The 20,591-nt window shown below is 37.8% G+C and overlaps 1 protein-coding gene across 3 annotated transcripts in view; it reads left to right on the forward strand.

Annotated features, from left to right (window-relative positions):
• Positions 1–20,591, forward strand: part of LOC139462328 (rho GTPase-activating protein 39-like) — a 209,104-nt gene that overhangs the window by 62,673 nt on the left and 125,840 nt on the right. The window lies entirely within an intron of this gene.

Below are 20,591 nucleotides of genomic sequence, written 5' to 3' on the forward strand. Positions count from 1 at the left end.
AAACTCAATGGATGTTTTAGGAACCGTGGACGTAATGAAAATAGTTGTCACGTGGCCTTTCTCAGCCAACCCTTGAGACTTGACACCTATGTGAAACACCTGAAACAATCCAAGTGATCAGTTGAGAAACGAACACTGGTTATAATATCCCGAAACGATATATATCTTTTAGAATATTTGATAGTTACAGAGACACGTGACATCGAATAAGTTATTTTGTATATCTGCAGACGAGTGGGATATTATTCCTTTGTGTGGATATTCACGGATACATTCCTCGAACAAGGAAGCTGCCTATTTATACACATAAATTTGGTAAGTTGTAATTATGGTATTTGCATTTTGTTTTCCTTCATTTGAACCGATTCGTTCTTGTTTCTCTACTTCTTGGTTGGGAAATTCTTCAATGCGCGATAGACGTTGTTTTCACAGGTCATTTCCTTTGTAAGCGTGTATAGATTACCGTCAATTTGTAAAATGTGATTCTCTCAGGCAATTTATAAAATGTGTAAATATTTCAGTCATTTTTACTAAAAAATCTGTCCAGATTGATTAAGACGATCAAAAGGGCCTACAAACATCACAACAGATTGTTATGTAGGATTAGAAGCCAAACAACATAGAAATGTACTTTTCAACGTAACATTTTCAGTCTCTTGGTGATGACATTAAACATCAAAATGTTTGGAATTCGATATCATAATAATACAGATGGAAATGTGTTTCAGTCACTTTGTAAAATAACTGAATATTTAGACGTTTAATAAAGATGTTACACATTTTGACAGTAAAAAAAATATACACACTATAAAAAAAGCAATGCTCAGGTGAAATATTTACTTTGTGTTGCAAGTCAAAATAGTGTAAACGAAAATCGCAAAATTACCAAGCAAGTGACTTATCAAAACTTCGTCACCATTACCGATGCTACCCACAAAGATACCTACATTTCCTTATCTCGAAAACTGTATTTCATTTTGTTGATCAATGTGACCATACGCTCCTATTACTACCGGTATCCATAAAAGTGACTAATGCGCTTACGAATGGCGCAACAGAGGTCGCGAGCTAGTCTAGATTTCTGCTCCACATCCGGGTACTCACTGGGAAAAAACAATAACAAAGGCAACAACCAGTCCCGGGGAATTGCGTTAGATCAGTGCCCCTTTAAAGAGAAATAGGATGAATATATTCAAACAATGACATTTTCTGTTCAGGCAGACCAATTGGATTCTTGTTTTTCTGCTTTATTGATGATAATGATAATCAGAGGTTATTAATGTAAATATCATATATTAGGAATCAATATTGGATTATGCAAGCCTAATTGTCCTAATATATATTTACGATATGGAAGCTCACAAGTGTAATAAAAATAATCTCTTTATCATATAATGGCATTTTTTGAATAATCAAAGTTTAAAACATATTGCTATTCACTGTAATAACTTTAAGAACCGTGTAGGAATATAAAGCCTGAGTGAGCCACCCCATTTATAATATAGTGCCCAACGATTTGCGGCCATGTCTATTTACAGAAGCACTTACACATAAGGAACCACTATCTTATCATTAAGGGAACGTTATGCAATAGTTGTTGAGGAAGTAAACTCCAGATCTATGTACAGAGCTTGTCGAAAGTAGTTCCTGCTTGTGACCTCATTTGCATATTTATCGGTTCATGATACCAAGTTTATCGAATAGGTTTATCGCTAACGCTAACCATTATGATGAAAACATGTTGTCAGATTTGATTTGAGGTTAACTTCCAATTCAATCAAATACAGCAGTTTGAATTAATACTTTTGAAAATGAAGGGTAGGTTTATTTGTTATCAAGAAAGTAAATTGTTCTGGGTAAAAGTTCTGTTAAAAAGTTCCTGGGATAAAGAAAGCTTTTATTATATTACACAAACTTTAAAAAAGTATGTATGAAAAAATATGATCGAAACTTGAAATTATGGAAAGAAGTTGTCTTTGAAGAATATTGTTCTGACCAGACATCAAGAAAACACAGGCTTTGATACATATTTAATGGTGTTTGTCTTCCGACCAGACAAAGTCTTCATGACAGGTCTGAAGAAAATTAAGCCCTTTGGAGATATCCTTCATGTAGGTTGACTGTGATGTTAATGGCAGAGATTGGGACTCTTGGTGAGACTCACAGTGTCAAGAACAAGAAGTTGGTGTGCTATTTTCTTCACAACTAGTTCTGATCAGGACATCGTTGGCAGGTTGCATTGTTGCAACGTCATCAAGTACACTCGCTTGTTGCACATTGAAGTGACGAGAATTTCAATTCAGATTTTTTTTAAAATGTGTTCTTGAATTTCTAAAAACTGACTTCTTTTCATCTTCGTTTGTTGGAATAGTGCCAGAGGTTGGTTTGAGATGGGAATGTTATTCTATAAAATCAACTTTGTAAGCTAACAGAAACAGTCTCAATGGTTCACATATTGTAATATTTGTGTTGGGTGACTTAGCTGTTGGGCATAGGGAATGTTCTATGTTGGTAGTTTAAATTAGCTTATCTTTAGAGAGATTTTCAAAAGAAGAATAAACATTTTCTGTTTTCTCTGAAGTATTGATTTGAAATATAGGTCATGAAGTGAATAATCATGAGAGTTTGTCCTGCTTTGATCTGTTTTGTAGCTAGATCATGATTTATATAATGAACAATATTGTATAGTATTATTCAGGCTTCTAGGAAGGCCAGGAATTAGTAGTTAGCACTACCCTGCAAGCCTTCACTAAAGTTGAAGGTATACTAAGGGCCAGAAGAATGTTTTTGTGGGGGTGGGTGTATTGCTGTATGTTATCACTCTTTGGGCTATTAGACTTTCTTAGTTAGTTTTTATCCCTGACAGGTAATGAAGTTTGTCAACAGATGTCTCTCTTATCCACATGCTTTGTGGGAATAAACTCAGTAAGTCATAAATCTTTAATATGCTTGTCCAAACAGTCAAACAGTGGATGTTCGGTTGGTCTGACTTGGTCACGTGGCTGATCGCTTGTCATATGCCCTAATGGCGTGGATTATGGCTTATCTCACGGGTAGCCCAGTCATGTAAGGCGCCGCGATTTGCTGTGCTGAGTTGCGTCCCTTGGGCACACGGGAAACCTATGATTATGGGTTCAAATCCTGGTTTGCTCTAATTTTGTTTCTAGGTTTGTCAGTGGTCGTGGGTTTTACCGAAGTGGTAAATGTCTGAGACCTGCATCCTTTCGGGCTTTCCTCTCACATTAAGCTGACACATCGTGATATACCTGGAATACTGTTAAAAGCAGCATTAAACACAACTCACTCACTCACCAATTGCTTCGTTCAATGCTCATGATTTCAGTCACTTGATTATTTTCAGACCATGATATTGCTCGAATTTCAAACAAACAAAATCAAACAAAAAAGCCCATCATGATACTTTGGCTACTGCTGGCTGGTGTGTAACACTCTTATCCATGGGGCATCTTTACTTGTGTGACTCTCCTATACTGAGGTGGCTGGTGTAGAGTGTGAGTGTACCCTCACGACATTGGTCACTGCAATATGTTGTCCTTCTTCAGGCTTAGTTTGTAAATGGGGTTTCAAGTAGAATCATGGCTTGTAGGATAGTCTAGTGGTCAAAGCGTTCACTCGTCACACTAAAGGCCTGTGTTTGATTCTCCACTAGGTTACAATTCACTCACTCACTCACTCACTCACTCACTCACTCACTCACTCACTCACTCACTCACTCACTCACTCACTCACTCACTCACTCACTCACTCACTCACTCACTCACTCACTCACTCACTCACTCACTCACCCACTCACCCACCCACCCACCCACCCACCATATGCAAATAAGCTGGGACACTGGCACTTATCACATAGCATGTATCACAAATCATTATATGTTTTTGAATTGAAACACTACAGAATACTTTGTCTTTGACTCAAAAGAATGATCGTGTTTAACTCACTCACACACTCACTCACTCACTCACTCAAACACTCACTCACCTTCTTCACTCACTCACCTTCCCTCACTCACTCGCTCACTCAAACACTCACTCACCTTCCCTCACTCACTCACCTTCTTCACTCACTCACCTTCTTCACTCACTCACTGGAAAATATTGCATAAATGGTTTAACAGTGTTTATTAGATTAGGATCAATTCCGTCATCTTTTGAACCCAACTTACAGTCTCAGACTCTTTAAGACATCTACTAAAACCTTCCAGTACATACGTACGTCTTTCAAGTCGTAACTGTTTGACATCAAGAAAACCTCGTCTTAAGACCAGGGCCAAAAAGAGTGAATTTGTTTAGCAGTTTTTGATACCTGTAAACTGTTTCTCTGTACCAGGGGGCAGCGGCCATGTTTACATACCCAGCAGAGGCTGTGCAGCAAGTCGGGAGAATCAAAGCTCATGTAAACAGTGAAATTACATACGACCCGAATAATTAGCACCTTTTCACAGTGAGATAAGAGTGCAGAATCCTACCTTCAATACAGGAGAGTTCGGAAGATGGTTGACGTGTGTTTTTTCAGGAGTTAGGTAAACAGTTTAAGTGGTATATGTTCCTGAAAATTGCTCTGTAAATTGCTTTTGGTGAAAAAGTATTAAAGAAAACATGGCTGATTTTGTGTAAGTGAAAGATGAGTTCTTGACCTTGACAAAGTAGGATCTTGTGATGGCGATGAGTGTGACGGATTTGTAGGTGTTTGTAATGGTGGTGTTTCAGAAGGATGGTAAAGTGACCTTGACGTCCGCTCCTGCAGTATTTGAATTTTGAACCCTGTAAGTTTTTCAATTTTGGGCAAGGGGGAGAAATTAATTTTTCTTACTCAAGTCCACAAATATTTTCCCTTACAGAGATGCCGTCTACTTCATGGTTGTCCACAAGGAAATGTCGCAAGTCCTTCCTGTGTTTTGCTAGTCTCGGACTAGCTTACTATGTTATTTCAAATTATGACAAGGGCCCTTATATGCTTTATAAGTTTCGAACACTGTAGGCAGTTGTGCCTGCTAAGTTGCTTCCAACGAAGTCTGAGCTTGGCGTTTAGGCTGAACTTTGGATCTTAATGATCCATAGGCAAGGTAGCATTTTCACTTAAAAAGTGATAAGTGAAGGGTGATGAAAGTTTTAGTTGGACAGTTAGGTTATTTCCATCCTGCTTTAGTTGGACAGGCAGCTATCACAGTGTCACACTGATTGTACCCCGGAGGTGGGGATCTATGTTGACCTCTTTGATCACCGGTTGCCTCTTCATGGACAAATAACTCCTTCCTAGCGTTGTAATATTACTGTTTGTGCACTAAAGTCTCTGGTATATGTATGCTGAACAGTTTTTCCCCCCAGATTCATGAATCATCTTTATGACGATGTTGAGTGCCTGGTAGTTTCGAAAGGTTAATTTTTGTGTCAGCTTTGCGTGGTGCGAGGGAATCTTAGTTACAGCTGATCGCTGCATGAGTTTAAATACTCATGAAGTTTTTCATGCTTTTAACTTTGGAAGTGCATGGAATTAACTGTGGGTATTCTTGTCAATCGTGACGTAATTTATGGCTCCTTGGTGGCAACATACTTTTATGATCATGTATGAATTTGTTACATTGAGACTGGGGAAAGTAGAAATTTGGAATATTGCCTTTGGAGAAGATAAATTAGAGGGAAAATGTTGAAGTATCTGAGCAAAATATGATGCACGCTGTAAACTGTGTAAGGGAGGTATTATAGCCATGCGGAAAGGGTGTACGCCTTTCATGAATACTGATGGGTTTTATTATTTATTATTGGTACAAACTTTTGGCTATTGACATTGTTAGCCCTATCCAAATGAATAAGATGTCAAATTTATTATTACTACTCCGCTTAATATATGTTTTTTATGTTTTGGTTGACCAAGGGAGCCTGGCTGCAAGGGTATATCTTCATACTCCTGTGTTGCCAATTGTAATCATAGTATCGACCACTGGACCACCTTTGTGGTGTAGTGGGTAGAGCGTCTGCCTGGCGAGAAGATCAGCAGTTTAATTCCTGGCCGTTCATTGTAACCAAAAGACCTTGGAAGATGGTTCTTAATGTTACCCTGCCTAGCGCTCGGCATTAACAGGGTAAAACAAGGACTGGTTAGCTGAAAGGCAGTACACACAGGCATGCACGCAGACATGCACACACATAATCTTGCAGTAGTCTTGAAATACTCCCCTCACTTCACCATCATCCACTACTTGACCATCCCAAACTGAAGTCACACAATACAGTGCAATGTGACAGCTGAAAAAGTGCTGACTACAGCATCTATAGCAATAAAAAATCAATTCTCTCTCTCCTTTTTTTTATTTGCTCCGAATGTTTTTTACATTTCAAACTGGTGTGCCACTGATATGATCAGAATTCTACCCTGTCGATGTCATCGGATGCTCAGAAATGTCATCCAGGTTACCCAACTCGGAAAGACAACAGCTCAGCTCTTCACAATGTGAAAATAATCTGTTGTCAAGCTGTGTGCCTGTGTTTTACAAAAATACAATACATCAGTGTGTCAAACTTTAGTACAGGGGCTAAACATTGCGTGTGTTCCCTTCTGAGTATTACAGCCCTAAAAAACTTAATAGGTTTTTCTGTTCTTGATCTTTGGCTTTCTCTGATTCCTGTCCTTGTTTCCCAGCTGAGGTGGAGATATATTACCCTATTTTGACAGGGGGCATGTCATTTTCACTAAAGTCATGCCTGTACAATGAAAGGGGTGGGTACACCGGCCAGTCTTTTTGTTGACATGACAGTCTTGGGTTGTTCATGTCTACAACTGATTTTGAATTTTTTTTTGAAAATGACACCTTTTTAAAAAAAAATATACATTTTTAACATTACTGATTCTTAATGGGTTGAGTTGAAATACAATTAAAAAATGCCAGACATTTGTAAAGCTGAGAATCCTGTTGTTACCATTTTTAAGTGTAAAATATTTTAATTTTTATAATCATGGGAGAATGCTTTAAAAATTGCTATTTTCAGATTGCCTGGGTCATTACACTTTAAAAATATATATTGGACTCTTAATTTCTGAACAATTGGTACCCCGGTCCTATATTTCGGCATCAGGTGTCGTAGGTGACTTATAATAAGGACCAATAGGTATAAAATCTATCTAAATGTCTGCTGTGGTATTACCATGATTACTGTCACTTGTTCTAAATCATGTCGTGTACAGTTCTTGTCAGCTCAGAATAATCTCCTTAGCTGCTACACAAGGTAAGAGTTTCTTACCCTGATGGAAAAAACAGTATTGTTTCACCTGACATCACATGGCGATTACCTTACAACATATCCCAGCCCTTGGGAAAGTGGAAAGTACTGAGCTCGGATTCTGAAGAGAAAAACATCCCAAGCTACATCATTATTATTGCATTGCCCTCCTCATACTGACATTGTCAGTAAACTGAACCTTCAATTTGTAAATGTCCATCACAGGTGCATTTGTTTTCACCATGATTTGTAGTTGTTCTTTAGTAGTATATATATTCTTTCTGTATTGACTAGACTGTCTCACAGTCTGTCAACCATATTATTTTTCCCTACGCAAGCTCTACTGTAAGGGTATTGCTTTAAATAAACTAAGTCTAGATTTTCCACTGAATCTCCCATCTCATTGGGGCTCCCTTTCAAATTAAATGGAGTATTTTGTTCCAATCAAAATTCGGGGGCATGGGTGGCCCAGTCGTCTAAGGCGCCGCGATTCGCTGTGCAGAGTTGCGTCCCTTGGGCACGCCAGAAACCTATGATTGTGGGTTCGAATTCCGGTTCGCCCCGATTATGTTTCTAGGTTTGTCAGCACCATACCTGTTCTCGTGGGTTTCACCGAAGTGGTTAACGTCTGAGACCTGCATCACTTCGGGCCTTCTCCCTACATTAAGCTGACACGCCGTGATATAACTGGAATACTGTTGAAAGCGGCGTTAAAAACCCAACTCACTCCTATCAAAATTCAATATTTTCAGAGACAAAGTAAAGCGTTAGCCTATGTTTTGACCTACGCTATCAATAGTTAGGTCTCCAAAACAGGGTAAAGGATATGTAAGATTTAGTGAGCAGGAATCTGATACAGGTGCTTTCTATCAGAGGTATAATTTTACAGGTGGATATGGAACCGTGTGTTTACACAAGGCAACATATGTGCCCCGGATCTGATGTAGTCTGTTGTTATTGTTATGATCATGGGGTCGAGCAAACAATTCATGCTGCCATTTTCTCTCTCCCATTTTCACCTTGAATATGGTTCTGCCATAATTTGTTGGAAGCAGAAAACCAATCTCAGTGAATCTGAATCTATTTACAGCAAACTACGGTTATGAGGAACACAAAGTGAGCACTAATTTTAGTTTGTTATGACCATAGTTCATTACAAGCATATATACAGCAAATGGACAGGACCAAAAGACGGTTCATTTTTTCCGTCAGTTTGTTATAAGCCACTCTTCACTGACAGTACTTTTAACCTATAAAACATGAAATACAGTTCAGAAGTTTGGACTGTCGTTCCAACACTTAGCCTGGCCCAGCTTTATGTTCGTGGTGACCCTTTGGATTATAAACGTAGTTTACTGTATTTAATTCATTTTGTTGCCTTAATAATAGATATAGTGTAGCCCATCCTTCAGTAATTTGTTGGCAACAGATGACAAATCTGAGTGTATCTGAGTCTGTGGATTTAGTCCAAATTTTTTTTTTTTTAAATTAAATAAATTGAAGTAGCCCATCATGCTTATGAGGACATGGAACGACTAAATCCTGCTGTTTTTCACACAATTTTACCTTGAAAAGGGTCATTTGGCACTTTTTTTAAGGAGAAATATTCTTAATTTGTTATATTTATTTTGAATATTTTTCATAAAAATTATGAAAAATCGTGTGCAGTTTGGTTTATCATTGTGTGGTTGATGTTGATTTAAGATAAGCAAGTACTTCTATTATTTTACTTTAATTAGATATCATTTATAAGAATGTTTGGTGTGGTTTGAAATGTGAAAGGAAAAACACTGTGGGTGTGATTATTTACCCGAGATTAATTGTTACGCAAACATGACCTCACCCTTTCATAACTCTTGAATAACAGATTTACCTAAAACCACATCCTTGTTGTGGCTCACACCAGGCGGTGACAAACTACGTCTAAGCCAACCAAACATTCTCAGGGTAACCACAGAACATTTTCCGTTACATGCTCCACGTTAGTACAAATGTTAATCACCTCCCCGGTCTTTACCATTTGCAGAGTTCATATCGTGACATTCCTGAAGTAATGAAGGATGCACTTCTTCCCTTCCTCCTTCTTCAGAAGCAAGGCTATTCTCTCCCTTCATCTCTGACTCACAGGATGGATAGACTTGCTAATGGTGCAGATAGGCAATGCTAATATATGTCTTGTCAACTCACATGGCAGCAAATGAGAATTTATTTGGAAGGTTGCTAGATTGTGTAGTTCTCTAGACAAGGAGGCTGTGTAATGGAGAAGTCTTGCATTTTAAATTATAATTTAAATAAAGATGTATTTTGAAGGTGGCCATTTGAGGCCACTAGGTGTGTTGATAATGAATAAGTGTTGCATTTTGAATTAAAGTGAAAAGGTAAGTTATAGAGTTTGTTGTTCATGAAATGAGTTGGGTGGAACTTGTCCCCCTGACCTAGGTGTTGTGTCATGATCAATTATCATTGATCATTGGCCGGGTTTAGTTGGCCACTTGGGGTGGTCGGGTAGCCTGGTGGTTTAAGCGTTCGCTCGTCACGCCGAAGACCGGGGTTCGATTCCTGACATGGGTACAATGTGTGAAGCCCATTTCTGGTGTCCCCCACCGTGATATTGCTGGAACATTGCTAAAAGCGGCGGAAAACCATACTCACTCACTCACTCACTAGTTGCCCACTTGGTGTGTCATTGTTTGTGGATTTAGGCATGGATTGCTGCTCATGCTAACAGTCACTGGATTGCCTGGTCCAGAATGTTTACAAGCTCACAGTGTAATATACATGTTGAAATGTGCAACAGTAAGTGCTGTAGGTGATGCATTAATAAGCACCAGGTTCTCTTTTAAACTTAAAAAATCCAGAAGTACTTAGGTGTAGTTCCTCGGGGTAAATATTTCCTACCGCCCTTGTCATCTCTGTGCTGCTTATCGGCCATACTGCAACAGGACACGCAAACCTCCCTCAGTGGCTGTTTTCGCCACTGACTCGGTGACAGCTCTGTAGATGGGAGGCATTTTTAGCCCTCCTTCTTGTTTCCTTTCTCATGATATACAAACAGATAGGTGAGCGCACAAACACGATTGTCGACTTGGCCGTAATCGAGAGGAGGGTAAGGGAGGGCTGCGACATTTTATTGCACGGTTGCTGTTTGTTTTAGTAGTCGGTGTTGGTGTGTGTTGTCACTAATTGCGTCAAACGAAGATAAGACATTGTTTTGGTTGAAAGGTTTTTCTGTGTTCTCGAGCTCTATATTGGGTGGCGACAGCAGATGCTGGCAATTATGTCCATGTTTTTAGTTATTCAGTGTCACGTCACCTCCTACACGGAGAACGGACAATAGTCATGGGGGATGATGTGAGTGGCAGATAGTGGTGATGGTGGTGATGGTGGTGGTGGTGGTGAAGATGATGATGATTGTGATGATGATGGTGATGATCACAGTGTCGATGATAATGACAATTGTCAGTGGTCACCCTGAAGATTGTAATGGTGGTGACGATGAAGACGACGATAATGATGACGATGATGATGATGATGATGATGATGATGATGATGATGATGATGATTGTGGGGATGATGGTGATGATGATGATTTGGGGGATGATGGTGATGATCACAGCGTTGATGATAATGACAATTGTCAGTGGTCACCCAGGATTGAAATGGTGGTGGTAGTGATGATGATGATGATGACGATGATGATGATGATGATGATGATGATGATGATTGTGGTGATGATGTGTTGATGATCATGTGGATTATAATTACAATTTATTTTTATATCTGAGTGGTCACCCGAGATGTTAGTGATGATGATGATGATGATGATGATGATGATGATGATTTAGATAGTCGTTTCGATCTTTCAAATATTTTGTTATTATGTATATTTTTGATGAGATACTAGAGGGTTTCAGACTAGTTAGATTTTCAAAGTTGAAACCATAATGCCCCTACATGATAAGGAGGAGGATGAAATGATCATAATGTACAACAAATCATCCATAATAGGAATGAACTGACACACATTGTTTGGAAATCCGGTCTATATTGTCCGGTGTGGAGTGATATGACACACTAACACCACATACTGCCCTCATTATTCCAGTCACGTATATCGATTGTATCTAATGGTCATCATTTGGACCCATCACAAAATAATCAGCTTGAGTAGACAAGCTCTGAGATCAGTCCTTTCATTATCAATAACCATACCCATGTACTCCCCAGATTACCAGCACATCTTGATCCTCTTACACCTGAAAACTCACAGTCTGGCATCATTAAAAACACTGTCATCTCGAGCATGATACTGTGCGAAATGAAGGCCCCATTCTCAGGGCATTTTGCTGATGAGATTCAGGTCATGTCAGGTCATCCTGAGACTTGATTCAAGTTGTACTACTAGGAAATAATCAATGCTGAAGTCAGGAAACTTGTGTTGATCTTTCTATCGTGGTGTAAGTTTTGCAGCAGCATCCTTACTTCAGCTGCTCGTTGATGAGATATATTACTTTTGTTCCCATGTAGTTTGTTTTTAATGAACTTACTGTTCTTTGAGGCTTCACTTGATATTGATTTTCAATCAACTATGTTCCAAAATTGTGTGTTTTGCTTTTCTCGACAAGTGATGAATAGTTGTAAACTATAAAAAGCAGCCATATAAAGGATTGTTTTTCATGTCATGACAGCCGATTATTTTATTTATGTTATCAGTTGTATTGTTATTTTAATGTATGAGAGAGTTTGTGTTGTCATCCTCAGCGCTGAATGTCTTTCATTACACAATGGCGGGGGCACGGGTGGCCCAGTCGTCTAAGGCGCCGCAATTTGCTGTGCAGAGTTGCGTCCCTTGGGCACGCCAGAAACCTATGATTGTGGGTTTGAATCCCAATACCACCTGATCATGTTTCTAGGTTTGTCAGCACCATACCCGTACATCCATAAATTCTCTTCCTTATTAGGATATAGTTTGAATATTTCTTATATCATGGAATCATAGTTTTTTTGATGTTATGCATTAGTACGAAGGGTGTTGTATCACACAGATATTTTAAATACTCAGATGATGGCTTGTTTTTAGGAAAAAGTTGTCCTTTAGAAGTGAATGAGATGTTTGTACAGTTGTGACCTTCAAAAACCCATAACATGGGGATACTATTACATTAAAACTGTTATTAACCACTTTGACATGATGAAAGTCAGTGTATGGAGTCTGTGACTTTGGCCACTTGCATCCGAAGCCCGAGTCTACTAAATTCTGTTCTGTCTCATGAGTAAGCTCAGATAATACAATAACATTACGTCTCCTGAAAATGATTTGGTTGGTTGGTTGGTTTGTTGTTTAACACCGCAATTAGCAATATTCCAGCTATATGATGGCGGTCCTGAAAATGATGTCAAGAGCCGTGCTTCGGCCAGTAGACTAAAAGGTTTTAGCAGTCTGGTATCATTGTCATAATTATTATGTAACTAGATATATAACGTTTTAAGCAAAAGGTCTCCATGTTTATGTAACTGTTGAGCATCTCCAGACATGGCAAATCAGATCTAGGAATGACACAGATTGTGAAGAAGCTGTCGTGGCTGATGGATGTGGCCCCCTGCACTCCTGCAGCTCAGTCCATGGACAGGAATAATTACCAGTACAGTACTCCATGATGGAGAGAAATTTGATTTTACCACACACAGGTTGATGTGTCGACGTTGCGCGCCTGCCACTAAAGTGAATTATATGTTATCGAGGGGTATTTACTTCACGGATAGAAGTTACTGCCACCACGAGGAATGGGATTTTTTGTTTTCGGGATTCGCATTTGGGGATTTGAAATTTGATGAAGGGAATTTCGAAATGTGCTGAGTGTACATAGAGTAATGCAATAACAGACACATAAACCTCCCAGCCTGGCCTTTTTGGAAATAGAGTGTGGAACAAGATGTGTAGATTTGTCAGTGTGAGGTGTTGACAAATGGATTGCTTTTGCATCTTGTCACCTGATGAAGTTGTATCAATCGATTATGGTTCTGTCAGATGGATATGTTTTGATTTATGACAAGGTTTTGGATGAAAGCAATGATGATGCCTTGTTTTCATGGGCTGTGTACATAACTATTTTTAGCATTTTTTGTTTGTTTGTTTGTTGTTTAATGCTGCCTTCAGATATACTCCGGCTCTATGACGACAGTCGGGTCTGGACCAGACAGTCCAGTGATTGACATCATGAGAATTGTTCTACTCGATTTGGATACAAATGCATCAACCAAGTCAGTGAGTCTCACTTCCTGATCCTGGTAGTCTCGTCTTACAACAAGCATGGGTTGCTGAAGACCTATTTTAAGTAATGGAGACTGGACCAGACAAACCGGTGATTGATATTATGAGAAACATAATCCTTCTGTCTCCCTTACATACTCCACAGCATATATATACACACGTATTTAATAAAACATTGACCCAATTCTACTTCAGCCGTGAACTGGCATGGTTTAATCAAATCATCGACCACTGGTTTGTATGTTCGAAACCTGATTAGACCTGATAGTGTTAAAATTAAAAGATTTAAAATACCAATTCCTGAAAATACTGAATGACCTTGGAACTATAATTTCCAGTAATGTGTTGTCCTCCATCATTCTGATACTTTTGTCAATGGCTGGGGTACAACAGATGTTGCTTCAACCTCCATTGACTTCCCTGACATGTTGACTTTGATAATGACAGAATTATGTTGAAGTCTCAGTTGGTCATTAGGCGATTATTATGGATTGCCTGACTACAAATCGGATTCATTATTTTCAAAGCATAGTATTGACTTTTTTGATGATTTTTTTTGCATCTGAAGGATGGACTTACTAATTGTACAGACGTCTGAGTATGGTAATCGTCAGCTGCAATATCTTCACTCGAACACGAAATTGTGTGTTGCATTGAACCACCGATGTAGAGACCATTGTTCTTCCATCTTGTTTTTTGTTTTGTTTTGTTTTTAATTTTTTTCAGCAATATTCCAGGTAAATGATGGCGTCCTGTCAATAATAACCGACTCTGGACCAGACAAACCAGTGATTGATATGATGAGCATTGATCTATAGCTATATCTAAGATCTGATTCCTTTACTATTGGCTAATAAATGATTCTCTGAGATTCCAATTTTTGCCCCATTTGCCCTGTCTGTATATTGTCACTGTCTCCAAAGATGTATTTAGTGCAATGCTACAACTTAATGCTGAGTTGACAAGGGCTATTTTAAAATAATCGACTCAATAAATCTATTTTGAGTCAGTTTTTTCCATTAATTTGTTCCAACTCAGGTTTAAAAAAAATTGCTATGAACCATTGACAGGAAGTGTTTTTGTTCCCATGTTTGTTGAATGTTGTGGGCATGACTTGTAATGAATGCTTGACAGTCGGCAGGTTTCTTCACAAGCTGTAAGCTCTAATGGCTGCCCAACTCTGGAATAATTATATTCCAAAGGGAATGTATCTTTTGTGAATTATTAGAATTTTGTGACATATGAGTAAAGGAAATAATTAATAATTCCTACTTCATTTGAGACTCTTGAAAATTCCTGGGTAGACTAGGTCTTCAGCAACCCATGCTTGCCGTAAAAGGTGACAAGGCTTGTCGTAAGCTGCGACTAACGGGAACGGGTGGTCAGGCTCGCTGACTCCGTTGATGCATGTCACAGTATTCCAATTGCGTGGATCCATGCTCATGATATTAATCACTGGATTGTCTGGTCCAGATTCCATTATGTACAGACCGCCGTCTGTAAGCAATATTTGTGATAAAAGGTGAATGTTTGAAACCTGGGCTTTCACAGTTGAATAATGCAGAATTTGATATCCGTTTCATAGAAACATTATACAGAGGAATGTGTTGATAAAAGCTGTAAGCCCCGTAGGTCAGATTGCAATGTTTATTGAATATGTTGGTTCTGAATAGTTTATATAAATCATTCACACCTGGTTGCAAATGATTTGCTGATTGACTCCTACAGGGGTTAAGCCAGAAAGAGTTGCTTCCCTTGGATGTAAGGCTTACTATATGTACATATTGTCTTGTAGATATGTATACAATGGGTTTTGTGATTTTGCTGATGCTTGTGAAGAAATCAAATAATTGTTAGGGAATGGTTGGTTAAAGACGTTTACATGGGTTACAGTTGGATGAACAGTTAACATGTTGTTTAGGCCTTACATTGTTTATGCTTTGTTTACGAATTCATCTACCTTAAACATAATAAATTCAGACAAAATAAGACAAGCATTTTTAAATACAACTGACGGTAATGAATAATATGACAATAAATGTAATCAAAGGAATTTTATATGATTAAACAGAATTTTTAAGATCTATTGTCGGTTTTTTGATTTATCATATTTATAAGGACCCACACCAGTCCAAGACTTTGTACACACAGATATTCTGTAATTCCAAGTTTGGAGTAGTAGGGCTAGGATGGATAACTCTGGTAACTCGGGTAGTCGGATCGGATGGGTGCTGACTCGGACCTGGGTACTCACAGGACTACCCGGACCTGTGGTTAGTCACGTGATATTGTGTTAAATGATGATAATTCACTATAACTCAGTGGTTACACTACATAACACTTATGTTGGCATTTCTTTCTGACTATGCACGCATTCCTTCTGACTTTATGTGACTGAATAAAGATGAAGCTTCAGTTAATTTCAGAGTATGGGTGTGATTAAGGAGTTTCTTATCAGACATTTTGTACCTACCATTTTGTACCCTGGTTGGGATCGGGTAATAGGGGTTCAGGTCCCTGGGTAGTAAAGTTAGACTCATCTCTGTGAGCCCTCTTGAGCAGGTTTTTCTCTAAATGACTCCTTGACATTTTAAAGTGAAAAGTCAACCCAACTGAGAAACTTCCATCAGACATATTGTAATCAATTTGTGATGTTATGAGCGTCACAGATGATGTCATACCATATTCTTTCCAACAATGAAGCTCTTTGACAGCATATGGCTTTAGTTGACCAATCAGCTTTGAGAATTGCTCAAATATGCATGTGCCAATATCAGACAGTTGATACACACAATCATTTAACCTGATTTGTAATATTCATGTTTGACAACAAGCCAGGTCTACCATTTGATGTGATATTTAGCAGATTAGTACCAGGAATGAGTACAGGGAGCCTGTTCTGTCCAGGATTCCCCACAGAGTGCAAAACTATGGGAATGAAATGGTTGAAAGGAGTAGATATTTAATTCAATCACAAACTTCATTAGTTTGTTTTCCCATCTTGAATTCTTTAGTCTCTTTGAAAACCAAAAAAGCGGATAATTTTTTCAGCACAGCATTAAAACAGATTGTTAAAACAGAATTTATTCCCGAAAAAATAGTTTCTTTAATTTGATGAAATTGTTTCAAATCATTATCAACATGTCCAAAGGCGCAAACTGATACCTCCATGGCTGTCACAAGACAGTAAAAGTATTCCTTATGCCGTTCAATTCCTTCATTAGAATTTGATTGGCCGACTATGACCAAGGGTTGAGTCAGAAAGGCATCAAAATGAGACTGATCAATCTGAGCCGAGGAAAGAATTGATGGATTATCTTTCCTTTGAAGTCGATCCTCACTTTCCCAACAAATCTTAACTCCATGTCTGTTGGAATCTCACTGGGGTTTTAAATATTCCAAAAAAAAGTTCCTTCACGGTAATTCCTTCACTAGGAGCTCCTCCAGAGGAAATCTCTCCATCCCTTCGGTCACCTTTGACCTTCATGACCTTTGGTCTTCTCTGGCTCTAGCCAATGTATCCCAAGGGTTCTCATCCACTGAAGTCGTTTAATTGGATTTTTTTATGACATGATATTGAAGTTTTTGGTATAAAGCTGCAGGATTAGCCGGTTCGGCATGCAGTGTTTTGCTTGATGAAAGAGGGAGATTGGGTGTTAATTAGCTGGTGACTATATGCCTTGCTAACTAAGACGTGAGATGTTAGGTAATGCGTGTTAATGGGTTAACTGGATAGCTGAGGGTCAAGCAATTTTGAACCTTTGTTGGAAATTGTCTGATTAAAATTGAATCTTGATGAAGCGTTTTTTGTTTCTTAATCACCAAATTGAAATTCTTTCCAATGATTAAGAACGGAGTGGAGTTGAGCTTTCATTTAAATCTTGAAGGCGGGGAGGAAAAAACATTAAGGAATCATTTTTGATTGTGACAAAGTTTTTTAGCTGTCCTTTGAGATGCCACCAAAAATGTCTCGGAGTTATAAAATATCAAAGATTAAATGGTTTTAATTAAAATAAGATTAAATACTTTTCATGTTTGATATTTTATGATATTTACACAGACATTTTTGCACGTAATTATTTTGTGTATTATAAGGGGAAAAAATATCTTAAAATATTTTATTAATATTCTTGAATACATGTAGTTCCTTTTCTCATGTGAAATTGCTTTTATCATGGCCTATCAGTATCATAGATCTACATGAACAAACCTATTAAAATGTAAAGGATTACAAAGGAATGGTTGTCAATAGTTGTGAAATAATTAAATCAAATCGCAAGAAATTAATTTTTGAGTAAAAATGTATCCCTTTTTATATTATTCATTGTTTTTTCAAAAGTAAGATTCATAATTGAATATGAAAACTGTAGAAAGTAACACTTCTTTTCTATTTATTTTTTTGATAGAATTACGGTAACAATGGGGGTTTATTTCAGTTGTACTAAGGAAATGACACTGGGGTAATTTATTACCCTTCTCTAATGGGTTATTAAAAAACCCATCTCAAGGTTCACCGTGGTTTGGGTAACCTGGGATTACAAGAGATTGGGGAGCTGAACATCATGGACATTTAGCTGACTTTATGTTGATGTTAGTTGGTATTTTTATGACATTATTGAGAACATTATCTGCTGCACGGAAATCATTTAAGGCAGAATACCAATATTTCATATCGACAGGGAGGGTTTTCTTAAAAGGAGCGTCTGTAGCTTTCTGGGTTTTTATGTGGAAGTGTAATCATGTGTCATTATTTATAATTGGAGACTCTCTTTTAGTTCATTAATGATGGATATCTTGATGTATTGATAGCTTAGAACTGTTATGTGTCAGATTTAGACATAGCTTCAGATCAGTTGATATTATTAATTTTGGGAAAGTGTAACAGTGGTTGTACAATTTAAAATCTTCAGACTTTACAGTGCATAATTTCTGTTTGCAAACATTTTATTTTTGTCAACATGAGAAATGTTTTTTGTTAAAAGAAAATGAAAATATTAATAAAGGGACTTGTGCCATCAATTACATATTTTTAGACTATGTATATATATACTACTCAAAAGAAGTTGAAGAACACCTGATTCTTCCATATTACTGCAGTTTAGTTGTCATACCATGATTATGGTTATGTAGAGGATATTTCTTATGACACCACTCTGGACAATATCTCCTTTCTCCTCGTCACTCAATGAGAGCAACAGGATATTTTACTCGACACATGGAATATCCTATTTATTATAGACTTTTTGTGTAGTCGTCTACCAGAAAATTAAATTATTTCATTACAAATGTAAAACCATGAAACATAAATTCTCCCAATCACACAGGGACAGGTCACCACCCCTTGTATTTGCAACTTAAAAAGTAGTTTGGTGTTTGCAAAATCTTAAGAAATATAAACTAAAGTAATAAAAAATATTTAGGGTCACGATAATTCTTTAACATACATTTAGATATGACTATTTACAAAATCAAGTTTAACACCAAAAAAATCTTGAAAACTTGGAGACCGCTGTTGGAAGCGAAAGAATACATGCTAGTCAAGTAACAAAAATGGTGCTTTGCGAAGAAAACAGTCTTGATTGATGAGCTAAATGACAAATTTGCAGTTTGAATAACAAGCGCCCAAAAGTGATATTAATTCCATAAATGACCATCTGTCATTATTTTGCCTTGTCAATGTGGAACTAACATAAAAGGACGTCAACAGTTTGTACACAGGTCAGACACTTATGAGGGAGACAATTTAAGGGTAGGTAACTCTTGTATGACAATAGTGCCATCAAAGTGTTATGTTCACTGCAGTGAAATATCAAGTATTCTCAACTTGAGGACAGTCAGTCTTTCACACTGAAGTATATAGTGTATGAATGAATCCGATGTTCTTTAACTTCTTTTATGAAGTATGTGTTGATTCTGTTGTTTGTTGAACTGCTATTGCCATTTTGGTAATGTTTTAGTATGTTTTCTATGTGAAATGTATATATGTCTTCAATGTATGTTCATCCGGGTCTAGCCCTCCATGGCTGTACTGAAAGATAAGTCCATGGATGTGTTATAATAATTATGTTCTTATAATAGGCAAGTCTAGATATACGGATATACAGTACAATCTGAGGATGTGACTTACAGGGACAAATTGTTGTTATTATTTTTAAAATCTAGAAATTATGATTTAAACTAATATTTATTGTCTGAGAGACTTGTGCAAGTCTAATTCAAGTCTTAAAACAAATTCAGTGATCTCTATGAAAGCGTTTAACGTCCATGCATTACACAAGTGTACAACTATTCCAGGGAGATAACTCTTCATATACAGAAGATTCACAGGATATTCAATACTGTTTGAAGTGTCTGTAAAATGTCTATCAGGTTACCAGGGTGAATAAATATTGTGTTCTGCAGTTGTCAGCAATGTTCCAGCACTATTCCACAATCTAAATAATTATGGTGAGGCCAGGAAAACCAGTTGTTGATGGCATGAGCACTGATTGATAAACTCTCAATTGGGCTGTATACTCCCAAGGGAGCTGAGAATGAAAATCGAGTGCTCACCGATCCATTGACCGGGTTGATAATAGTGTAGCGCTATGAGCATCCACTTGGTGAATGGAATCTGGTGCATTATAAATGCACATTATTATTATTATTATTATTAATTGCTTGGGTTTGTTATGATGGTAATGACAAGCATGGGGAACTAGGGACCTATCCTGAATTGTTTGTTGTTTTTGTTGTTGTTTGTTGTTGTTTGTTGTTGTTGTTGTTTAATACCGCACTCAGCAATATTCCAGTTATATGAAGGTGGTCTGTAAATAATCAAGTCTGGACCAGACAATCCAGTGATTGACATCATGAGCGATCTATTAAGTTGGATACGATGACATGCATCAACCAAGTCAGTGAGCTTGACCACTTGATCCCTTTGGTCACCTTTTAGAACCAACATAGTCGGCTTTTACGGCAAGCATGGCTTCCTGGAGACCAATTCTAGCCCAGACCTTCACTGGTTTGGACTCCAGACTTGATGATAAGATATGCACCATCAGATGAAAGTGAGGAAGAGCTGGTCCATAGCTGCTCA

The sequence above is a fragment of the Haliotis cracherodii genome, unplaced genomic scaffold (assembly GCF_022045235.1).
Source record: "Haliotis cracherodii isolate W230 unplaced genomic scaffold, xgHalCrac1.p SCAF_15, whole genome shotgun sequence".
Taxonomy (NCBI): Eukaryota; Metazoa; Mollusca; class Gastropoda; order Lepetellida; family Haliotidae; genus Haliotis; species Haliotis cracherodii.